The following is a 12,764-nucleotide window of genomic DNA, read 5'->3' as shown; positions in this document are numbered from 1 at the left end:
ATATTTGGGGGCACTTTTCTCTTTGTTAGATAGTAGCCAATGAGAGATGTGATGGGAAATAAGGGAGGGAGAAGGGAGATCTTAAAGGGAAAGTTGATCTATCTTTGTTGTTGGATTCAAGAAAAGAAAATAGGGGGATTTAGTCCTCTCTTACATTATTAAAGGATTGTTGTTTGGTTGCCAAGTGTCCTTACATTTTGCAGCATCCTTAAAAACCCATGGAGTTGTTTGAGTAAAGGCCACTAAATTTAGGGGATGGATTCGGATCTGACGGGAGGACGCCTTTCATTACCTTAACACTGTGTAAAATGTTTGAAGATTGAAGGGAATTCTTCACCTGCTTCCTTCTTCCCTTCTCTTGTCATCTGTCACACCTTAGACATCCACACCTCTCTCTCTCTCTCTCTCTCTCTCTCTCTCTCTCTCTCTCTCTCCCTCTCTCTCTCTTTCTTTTCCTCCCCTGTCCTCCACATACACATCTGACAGGACAGGTAAAGCGAGGTGAGGTGAGGAGCAACAAGAGGCAACAGCATCCCTCAGGGCTGAGACTCCCCTCCTTTGATCCTCCACAGCAGATATGATCATTGAAGGTAACTCACCCCCCCAAAAGACCTTCCGAGTCATCTCACTGAATTCAAGCTGCACTAATCTCAGTGATCTTTATCTCCAAACTTAAAAAAAAAAAGGACCAAAGAACCAAAAAAGGACTGTTTGTGTCTCAAAGTTCAACAGAATCTCTTGGCCTAAATCCTAATGAGGAGTTTCACTACCAAGGGATGAAACAGTTCAGCTTTGCCACCTGTTTGTGTGCTATCTGGGCTCCGCTCTCCAAAGGAGGCTGAGGGTGAGCCAGAGTTCCCCCGTTTATGTCAAGCTCATATAGCTTTTAAACAGATGCTGGACCTGCTGTAGCCAAACCAGCCTCACTTTTAGTGTTGACCCATGTGGTGATTCTATTTAGCTTCTTACAGACCCCATTAAATTTACCCAAATGACTCGAGCCAAATGCAATTTCAGTTTATATGGAGTCGACTTTAGTGAGTTACTTTTAGTTTTACCAGCGTGCACAGGTTGGTTTGAAGGAATCCTCCAGGAGACATATTTTGAGGATGATTTAAAACTCAGGGGGGTTTAACTTGCTTTACTCCCACAGGAGATGTGTTAAAGTGTTTAAAGTGTCTAACAGTTATATTGTTAGAAGCTTGTGTGGGAAAGTCCTCAAACATATGTTCCCTTAGAAAGAAAACTGTGTGCCCTTCGTTGACTCAAACTACCATACAATATGCAGCATCCACTCCCTCTGCATCTGACTGAAATTGAGTGACAAATACATTTCAGCCATGGTAGAGAATTAGTGGAGTAGTAGGCGGGTTACAGAGGAAGAAATTAGTCAAATGTGTTGATTGTCCTTTTCTAATTTAGCAGAACATCCTCTTAAACTCATCTGCACTCCCTCATAATTATCTATTACCCTCCTACATGGACAACAACAAACAAGAAAGTCCATTTCCCTCAGCGGATGGTTAGCGGCAATGGCTTTATAATGGCTTTCACGTTGAAATGTCCTCTTCTATAAAGAAGGAAAAATAATAACAGCAACATTCCTGAGGGGCTGTAATTTTCTTCCGGCTGGTAAAAGTTGTCCATTATGGTCAGGGTCAAGGAACACATGCAACCCCGTCATCAGGGCCGCATGGTCGGCCACATCAGAACCGCCCGTCACGACCAGTGGAAAGGCCCTGTCTGTTAGCACAACGCACAGCCAATCACCAGCCAGAGGCCCCAGCGCCTCGGTACATTTGCCCCCTAACCACGCCGTGCTCTAATTTAAGCACACATATTCCATTGAAATTACAGTATACATACCCACCCTTCCCTGCAATTTACATGATTTGCACGCTGATGGGGTGAGCCTAGACAATGCTGATGCAGTGCATACTCAGGAAGTTTCTTTTTCTTTGTTTTCTTCAGGTCAGTGGAGCGACAGAAAGCTCAGAGACAAGCTTGTCGAGTTCACAGGAAAACAAGAAGACAAACTATTTGATTCATGCAGTGATGAAATAGCAGCACTGTCAGAAAGGAATGGATCACTGAACAGTAAAAGTCACTCACTGAATTAATTTGCACATATGAGATCGGCTGCCAAACAATTTTATGAGTGAGCAAAAAGAAGTGAGAGAAACTCACACCATTTGTGCTGCAAAACCATATTCCATTCAGATGTGCAACAAACACAAAAGTAATGAGTTTGACACTTAACTGCCAAACATCATCCAGTCAGTCCGTTACAGTTTGAGTATTGGAACAGTTTAAAGTCACAATGACAGTCTGTGAAGATTCATGCTAAAATATATGTTGATGGATGTGATACAAAAATACTCTATGAAAGATGCAAAAACATATGATATAATAATGAATAATAAACTTTTAACAAGGTTAGACATTTTACAGCCTCCAAAAAGGTGTACAGCAAATAACTATTGACCTGAATGAATTTAAACAATCCTCATATGGCAAGAGATTTGCAAAATCAAACAATTGTGACTGACTTATTGTTCCTGAAAATATGTTTTGACTATTTGCGCATCAACTGTTTGTCAAAGTCAATCAATGTTTTGTAAGCTCTTGTATACAGCAGCATGAGTAAAGACACAACACACCCTGGCAACATGTCTGAATATCTGCTGGTGGAACAAACTGTCAATCACAGGGTTCAAATCTTGAGGGTTTTGGTCACACAAGACTACACCTCTCTTATCTTAAGTATGAGCAGTGTTGGCTTGTGTGGGATGTGCCTTGGCTGCATCAACATTACAATCCAGAGTGGAATTTTACAGGTGTTGTGGGAATGTGAGGCTCCTCTCTACAAAAAAACGAAAACATCTTCATACCTACACAGTCTTAAACCCTCATAGTTGTTGTTGGACATGAAGTTATTCAGTATCTCCCTTTGAGACGTTGACAGAAAACACCACCAGGATCTCACAAGGGCTGTCTTTGTGTAATAGGTGCAATGAAAGACATGACAAACAATCAGACACACACACCTCACCTGGGAATGCCTCAAAAACCACACACCGCTGCCCAGCGTGGTGCATCCTGGGATAGACGGGGCAATGATGAGTCATCGTGGCATTCTTGGAACCTGAAGGGGGAAGTGTGTTGTGGTGTTTTGGTATTTTGACTACAGTATCAGATCAGACATGATCAATGGCATTTGACTTTATTTTTAGTAAGCTTGTCTGTTGTGCTTTTCATTTGTTGTTCTTAAGTGTTTCCTGAAGCAGATTAGTGTACTGTACAGAATGACATTTTTTTGCTTTTGACACCAATAAAGATGACAAGGGCTGTACACAAGCAGTTTGCAGGTGGGTGGCCAATGCAGGGGCATATTTACCTTCTGGTCACCAAGGAGACAAAGATATAATAACCCTGACTGGTGGTTCTTAACTTCCTTGTATCCCTGGGGGTACCTCTGCAGTTGAGAACTGAAATTGTAAGCTAAAAGTAAACAGTTGAATCTAGTTAGATAGTCGAAATTAAAAGTACAGATAAACAAGAATAGTTAGCTAAAAGTAACATAAGCAGCTGAAATTGTTTGCTTAAAGTAAGCTAATGGATAAACATTAGAAATAGCTAGCTAAAAGTAACAGGTGAGTATTTAAAATAACTAGCTAAAAGAATAAACAATTGAAATTGTAAGTTGAAAGTATAAACCGTTAAAGTAATAAAGTAACGGATAAACAGTTAAAATAGTATCAACAGATATATAGTTTAAATTGTTTGCTAAAAGTAGATAATAGTAGTATATAAACAGTTGAAAAAGCTAACTAAAACTATAAACAGTTGAAATAGTTAGCTAACAGTAACAGATAGATAGTTTGCTGAAAGTAATGGTTAAATGCTTAACTTCCAGCCCAAGTGGTAACTGTTAGTAGGATGAATGAAAAGTTGACCAAAGCAACTTAATCACTGACAATTCAATAGTATTACTATTATTATTAACTATTATTATTATTCTAATTATTATTGGGTTATTTTGTATTTATTTACAAATAATAGCATTTACCTACAGTACAGTAACATCTATTTACACATCTGGAATGATGGGTGTTGGGTGTGAAATATGGGTGAGCCAGACACTTTATTTTGTTTAATCCCCAGTGAAACATCTTTATTTTGGCCTGATGTCAATGTGTCCAACAGGTTTTTGAGAAATGAAACAAGGCATTTGTCCAACAGCATCATACATGTTTGTCACGTTTACAGTTCAAAAACCATAAACATGCTTTGTCCCACGTATAGATGTGGTTCATTCATTTACTCAGGTGTGTTAAAGACACCACAATGCTACGCTATTGCACAGTAAGTGCTTTTGAATAGGAATTTGTTCATTGTCACATATGATGGAGAGCCGAGGGGGCCTTGGCATTTGAAAAGGCCATATTTGAGGGCCTCCTCTGTGAGTGTTTACTTTCAAGGACAAATGAAGCCATTGAGTCCCTGTGAGCTGTGAATGAGCTCCTTCTGCACACACAGGCTTTTTGAATTCACATCAAAACAACCTCAGCAAACCCAGGGACGAATTCCTCAGGCGTTTAATGTGAGGGCAAATAGGCAACCACTTCAATAAAATACCTCTTGGATGGAATTGCATAAGTCAGAAAAGCAAGCGCTGGCCAGACCGGGGTGAAACTCAGCGAACACCAACGGTTGAAGGTTTACCTGAAGTTCTTAAGGACTATTTAAAGAGAGGGGATTTATTGTGTTGACAGGTTTATAGTGGACATACATGCAACTGGTATGTGCAGGTACAAAAACTTGATTGAGGGAATACTGAGGCTGTCATTTCTCTAGATATCGAGAGGTCGCTTTGAGTCACCACCTCAAAGCAAAATTCATTCACCGAATCTTTGTAAAATATATAGAGGATGAAGTAGAAAAACCTCGGCCACAAGTCTATTTTTACATGCCGTCTTTGTGAGTTTGAAAAGACAATAACAAGTTGAGCCCTGCGAAGGCCATCCTATTATAATTATATTGTACCAAAGCTCCCCCGCCCCATCTCCCTCCCCTTTCCGCAAACCCCTTCCCTTCACAAACACACACAACAGGGCATCACATTACACGCTAACATCCCCGCACCATGCAATTATACAATCGGCAGAAAACATGTATTTTTAGGGGCAGTAAATGTTTGACTTCAGCTTGTGCGTATGAGGCTGAGAAAACAGGCAGGGGTATTTCGCTATAAAATATTTAACAACTCAAGCTTCATTGTCCAGTTTGGGGATTTTATGATCTTCTAGGCGTTTACTTGAGTTGAAAGCGTTTCCAGTTTCAGCATCATCCGAGAAAAGACTTGAAGCACATAGTGCTCACAGTATAACAGGTGTAACTAGTTAAAGCTTCTTGCTTGCTGTGGGTGGATCATCAAGGTAACACTGCTAAAATGACATGCATTCATTATAGATTTAATGAACATAATTATCTTTAACTAGAGTAATTTATGAAATACAGTACATGACTCTGAGGCTGGCAAAGTAATCAATGAGTCATTGGGATTGGTTGACAACTCTATCAAAGTCTTATAATGCATTTGGCCATTTTGTGCTTCAGGGAAAGTAAAATCCCCCAGATTAAGACCTGGACCCCCCTAAAAGAGGTAAAAACAACAGGTTGCCTTAAAGAATCTTGTAATATGATTTCAGACACCCCTAAAGTGGACCATACCATTTGTTAAGCTGTCCTTGACATCAGTTGAATGTATCACCTGCCAGCCTCACTCCAATCATTGCTGTGGTGCGCGTCTTTCTATGCAGTGGAGACGCTAACGTAAGTAGCTAGCTGACTAGGTAGTTTAATTAATGCACTTCAGTTTCTTGTTCAAAAGTGGTTGTGTAGTACGTGCTCCATGACAGGATTTTGGACTGCAGACATTACGTTAAACAAGCAAGATACTAAAAGGATAGTTCAAATTTGTACAAATTTGGTCAATAACAAGAAAAATTTGACTACTTCATCACTAGCAGCATACCTTTTGGGGGTACAATGTTTTATTTTTTTATTTTCATGCATAAATTGGTGCATTTGCCAGTGATAAAAGTCGTTGCCAGAATGCACCAAATTGTGACTACGTGGCTGGAAAAAGCTAACGAAGCACCCGTGTGAACTGGGCTCCCTATTTGCCCTTGAGAAAAAGTTGACCCAATAAATTCATTGGAAAAGTAGCACTCTGTTTGATGGGATTTGTTGACTTTAGAAATAATATAGAATAATATCAGACTTTTTATATACTTTAAAAAAGCATCATACAGTAGAATTGACACTCAAAGTTGACAAAATCTATTGTTAAATTTGTACAACAACATGCAGTCTTATATCAACAAAACAGAATAGTAAAATAAAAAGATTGATAAGAAGAAAAAAAAGATCACTATGTTTATGCCTCTATTATTATTTTTAAAGTAAACTCTTAAGAGTTTCCTAACAGAAGAGACTTGAACATGACTTTTATCAGAAGAGCTCATTTTATTTTGAAGATATTTAATTTCTGGGCTTCTGCAGAAAAATGTGTGTGCTTGTTAACAGGTCAAATATTTCCACTTCTGCTTGGTGAATATGATTCAGAGAATTTGTCAAACATTAAATACACTGCTAGTTGCAGAACTTCATCATGAAAAGAGAGAGAGTCATTATGCTCATCACTATCGCTGGTAGCAGAAAGAACATGACTGTACATGGTTTCTGCTGTTATTTATTACTCATCATAAGTTCATCACATGAAAAATGGGACAAAGAATAAGAAGAGATAATTGGTACTGCTGCTATGCTGTGACTTGTCTGTTAAATGTCTTGCTGTCCATCACATCTTCTGAGGGCAGACGTGTATTTGTGGCTCTGCTCACTTAACAGCTCACTGTTCATGTAGGTTCAGGCATGATGACCACAGTACCAGTGTTGGGTAATTGCTGCTTGTTTCATCTGAGAAGTGCATGTGACCTGCAGGGCTGCAGTCAGTCTACACCTCGCTTTTGTTTTCCACGATCACCCAAAGTGAACTGTTTGCAAAAGTCGAGGCCTTATCTCGGGTTTAGAATAAATAAAACATTTGCTACAGAAGTTATTGAATCTGGTGATGTGCCAGTTTTTAATCTAATCTACAGCAGGAGGAGATAGAATCCATGCCAAGGAGTTTTATAACGCAGAGGAGAAATTATCTGCAGGTCTCCTCATGTGGGTTATCTTATCTAACAGTTCTTATACGTATCTCATTGTCAGATAAATTTGCTGGAACAGATCCAAGTTATGTTTTCAAAGTATTGTTGTGGTTGTGGTGACTCATACTAAAAAAAAAACTCAAATCAATCTGTCGGTACTACAGCACGGCATATTCACTAAACCTTCTCACACAATCAATTATGCACATAATAAATGAGATTCTAAATGATTTATTGTCTCACAAATGTGTCAGAAAATATCCAATGCAACTGCAGCATTTTTTAACATGTGCTGCGTATGTACTTTAAAGAGTCAGTTCAGCTTTATCATAAACATATCAAGACAGTAGTAGCTGATAATCTTGAAGTGAACTCTCTAGTAGTCCCAGTAGTTTCCAATCAAAACATGATTGGCAAAATTCAGCAAAATGTAAACGTTAAAATCGAGGTTGGCACGTGAAACCAAAACTATTACCAAAAGGGGTACTGTTGGAAAATATCTGTAAAACATCTCTTCACTGGTAAGTACCTGTTTTTGATTAGCAGGCTTTATTGAGCTAATTGCATCACTATTGCGTCGTTGCTGCTTCATTTGATGCCTGTTTTCTTTCTGGACTGTTGGTTCCTTCGTGCAACCTGAGACCTTCAGGCAGAAATGTCCTGACTATTCCTTATTCAACTTTAGAGACCAAAGGTGACCTGCCTTTTGGCTTTGGAAAGACCTGCCTGAGGAACTCCAGCTGGAGAACACTAATCTTACTCATGCAGTATCGTAAAGCTTTTTTCTTATAAACTTGGGCTCTGACTTTCTATATTTTTTATCTGTAGGAGTTTCTTTACAGCTTCTTCAGCATTGAAGGTTGAAAGTAAACCATCTGGAATGTTGAGTTTAATCTCAGCTAATCAAAAGATTCTGCTGCTGGATAAGTCAAGTTAAAGTGAGTTCTTCCTCATTTTGAATTGTGATGTTAATCAGTCTCAGACAAGAAATCGCTGGCATGTACCAATAAATAATCCTCATTGGAAATCCCTCTGAAGAAGAAAGTTGCACATTGTGTTCAAGCAAAGTAGTTTTTATCAGGATTTTATTCAGAAGTCGCAGGGTTTACCTGACAGATTCTGATCGCTAGCATTTGTTAAATCAAAATTTCTACCTGAACAACACCTCTGTTTCATATTGTCTGAATGTTTTTTCAACAATAGAAATGAGATTTACTGCTATTGTCATTCTTGATTAGTTTGGAGACAGAGGGACCTCAGGGCTACAGCTTCGTTACCTGCACTTAGTGTTTGGTGATGATGGGAGAAGGGGGGGGGGGGCACTTTACCCGAGATGCTATCAGGTGACGGAGTATTTACCTCCATTGGTGTTTTCTGTAATTAAAGAGTTTGCCTTTACTAAACACTGTGACCACTAATCACTTCAACAACTGTTGTTCTCCAGTGGCCTTTCATGGATCCACATCTCCAGTATCTTAACATACAAGACATACACAGTGACACATCTGAACACATTTGTCATTTGAATATGAAATTTATATTTCAGATCAATTCTCTACTGCTTATTACAAAATGAATCACTCGTCTTACTCTAATGCTTTTTGAATAACATCTTTGAAATATGACACCGCCGCACAAAATCTGAAGCCTGCGGGAACGCCATGCCTAAAGGAAACCACTGAGAAGCCTTGACTGTGTTAAGCTGGACAGCTTATCTACAACACATCTCCGGGGCTGCTTAAAAAGTCTGCAATTATAGGTTGTCACAAAGAAAGAGATGATGAGGTAAGCTGGGCTGCTGCAACGGCACAGGCTTATTTTAAAGGTTACAATTTACATCCAACATTGTTTTAGCGCTTCATCCTTTTCAATCCATAACTTAAGAATTGTGTTTTGGTTTTAATTTTTCTCTGTTGGGTTTGATAAACAATGTAATGCATGTCAGCACTGCAGAACAATAGGACTTTAAAATGTAGCCATGTTGTAAACAGACAACAATGATCATGACGGCTGTCTGCCACCTTGTTGTTTTTGGTTATAGACAGAAAAATGTATTTTGTCTGTGACATGGCTCACACAGTACACACAGAATAAAACATAGTCAACAATTGATGTTAAAAACAAAAACCAATACCCTTGCCTTAGCATCGTCATTCAAATACCAGATGTCTTTATCAGTAAAAACATAATGTTTACAGATGTAACACCACCACCAGATACAAAAAAGTTAGTCCAAACGACTGTCATAGAACCTCGTTGTGAATGTTGGCCAATATCAAATTGAAACATAGTTTGATATTATCATTGGACACTTTTTTTCCATTGTCAGCTTGGATTAGCAACATTATACCTTCAAGAAACTGCTAGTTGAGAAGCTCACAATATCAAGAGACATGACCTCCATCATGCTGGGGACAATAGTATCTGGGACAGTGATGCATTTTGTATTTTGCAATGTGATATCGTTTCAGCAAGTCATGTGATGTCCGGTCCTCTGGGTGTTCAATTTGGCAGAGTTGTGGGAGATTAAAGGTTCTTCCGATGTGCTTCCTCTCCTTCTGAAGAAGCAACCATGCTCCCCTTCTAATTTACTTCCTCCTGCCATTTGCTTTGTGCACAGACTGAAGCCTTTGAAGTGGCAAAGCTCTCTTGCATATAATATAAATGTGTGTGTGTGTGTGTGTGTGTGTGTGTGTGTGTGTGTGTGTGTGTGTGTGTGTGTGTGTGTGTGTGTGTGCGTGTGTGCATGTGTGTATGTGTGTGTGTGTGTGTGTGTGTGTGTGTGTGTGTGTGTATGTGCGTTTCAGCGCTGGTGTGGTAATACAAAATATAAGAGTTCAACAAAAGCTAGGTTTCCAGCCGTCCTCATTCCCATGTAACACAATGCAGGTGAACAATAGAAGCGGGCTCAGTCACCGTCATTATCCGAGGAGATTCACTGTAAGCTTCAGTTACATGAACTCAGCACACATCTTCCAGTGACTCCACTGAAGAGGTAGCCCTACATTTATCTGCGTGACAGTCAGTATAAGGTTGCATATGAAAGATTGTGATTGTGTTTCCAAATGCTACTGTATATATGTTTTCTTGTACATTTACACACAATAAATAACAGCCAATATTTAAAAAAAAATCCCAGATAAATTTGAATTTATCAAGCTGATTATGCACTTCCTAAAATAGCATGCAAATTCATTGTCATTAATTTTTTCATATTCAGGGTTTGTCATTTTTTAAACATGCTTTTATTTCCGGTCTGTCCCTAGAGATAGTGGACTCCTTTTGAAAGTGAACTGAATGATGCTTACATATCAACACATCCCTGACACTGAGTAGCTCCAATAGCCTTGAATATTAGATCATGTAATGTAAACGGCATATATCATCCTCCTCCCTTTTCCATGAAATGAAAGAAAATCCAAAATCAGCTTCACAGTTTCTTCTCTCCCTCCTCAAAGTTGTTCTTTTAGCATCATCTTGCGTGCTCAGAGAGAGGCTGTTAGGGGGTGCTCGACTGATTCAGTCTGCTGACAGACGTTAAAACGTTCCCTGATCTGATAGTAGCAGAGTCTGTGATTAAGCGAAACAATGGCTCTGCAACAAGCACAAGAGAGAAATCATAACACAGAGCCCCAGAGAGAAAGAGAGCAGATACAGTTTTGAAGGTTTAATTGCGGCATCCTGCAGGAACAACGTGGAGTCCAAACATAAATACAGTACATTCCTTTCTCCTGAATGTGCAGCTGAGTGCATTTGAATATAGAATTACTGTTTCAGTATAGTGTGTTTGCATGCGTGAAGTGCAAATGTGTGTTTATTTGAATATTGGTTACGCGTCACTACAGTATGTATTATGTACTAACACAGGTATCTATTGTCCATAGTACCTAAAGTGTGTGTGTGGGGAAGGCAATGGCTCCTATCCCCCTCCTATTGCTCCCCCTTGCTCGGACCAGGCCCAGCTTCGATTGAACTTCATTTTGATCTCAACTACACATCTGTCAAGTTTCGTGCCAGCATCTTGCACGGTTGCGACACTACCGCTTTCACAAAATCTGTCCACAGACACATAAGGTGAAAACAATACCAGCGTCAAGACTGGTAACATGCTGATTTCTACTGGACATAAACTGAAATATCCTCACTGCACTGATATCATTTTTCACTATTTTTAATGAATTACTCACAGTATATTATTGAATGACTCCAATAATATACTGTGAGTCAACGACTACCACACAATCACTCCGTCTACAGTTTAAAAATCATTGGTTTTAATAACTACAGCAATAAAACCAGTTTCACTTTTAGCACCATTATGTTTTAATTTTGTTTTACAATTGATGCAGTAGGCAGTAGGCATACAAGTTTTTTATATTATTTTGAATATGTGTGTTGTTGACGTTCCACTGACATATTCCCATTGTATTAGTCTCTATTTTAGCCTGTTATTAATCCAGACGGCAGCCGTTTGTCCACATTCTTCAGTCCTGGTGCCCTGACAGAACCTCAGGTGGCTCCATTCAACAGGTCAACAAGACCTCACAGGAGTCGCTGGCAGCCCAGTGCCCACACAGCCAATTCTCCAGCACTCTGCAAGACAATATTACCAGAGGCCCCTCACAATACAAGTGGCCCCTCACAATGCATGGTCCCCATTAACAATGAGGGGAGACAAAAGACTAAAGCAGCAATCAATGCAGGACTCCCAATGAGGCAGACTAGAGCTAAGCAGACGTCTGGGCTCCAGATTTAACCGGAGGCCTTGGGCCATCCTACCTGACTGCAGGCAACCTGAGCCACAGCGTGGTGGGAGGGGGAGGGATGGAGAGATGAATGAATTGAAAAATATCTACCTGAAAACTGTTTGAAGTATTTGTGATTTACCTAGCATTTAGGGGCACAATTGTTTATGTTTTTGGTGGTGATCTCGTCACATCCAGATGTTTTCAGCAGCTATGATGGGCAGTGGATTGTTTTAGGCATGTTTATTGTCATTTCTTGCAGTTGCATGAATTTTAACTGGACCATGGAGCAACTTTTTTGAAAGTCAAAGAGTCAGTGTTCATTCCCACACTCGAGACAATGCTCTATCCCACAAGCATTCTTGCTAAGAGCCTGTAGCACAACTGAGGGCATGGATGGATTAATGGGCACAGACCAAGGGCCCCAAGGAGTCAGGGGGCCCCACCTAAGCCAAAGCCTCTATTTGACTGTTATTAACATTTGTCCTTGAGAAGTCAAAGCCTCCAATCAAAACTAGAGATTTAATCCTTTCATATTGATTATAAGCCAGAATATATTTCAGATAGAGTACATATAGTACAGTTGCACAGCATATACTTGTGATTTTATGTCATCTGCAGTACCAAAAAGTAAACGTTACACACTCACACCTAACTAGTGGCTAAAAAATGTTTAGATTCCGATTCTGACCCAAGACCATAAGTACAAACAACATGCAGCATACAATGCTAATAATAATAATAATAAAAGTTATGATAATAATAATAATCACAGTTATGATAATAATCATATCAAGTT

The sequence above is a fragment of the Cebidichthys violaceus genome, unplaced genomic scaffold (genome assembly GCF_023349555.1).
Source record: "Cebidichthys violaceus isolate CVI_PGR_0920_01 unplaced genomic scaffold, fCebVio1.0.p SCAF_8, whole genome shotgun sequence".
NCBI lineage: Eukaryota > Metazoa > Chordata > Actinopteri > Perciformes > Stichaeidae > Cebidichthys > Cebidichthys violaceus.
Note: the sequence above shows the minus strand (reverse complement) of the source record.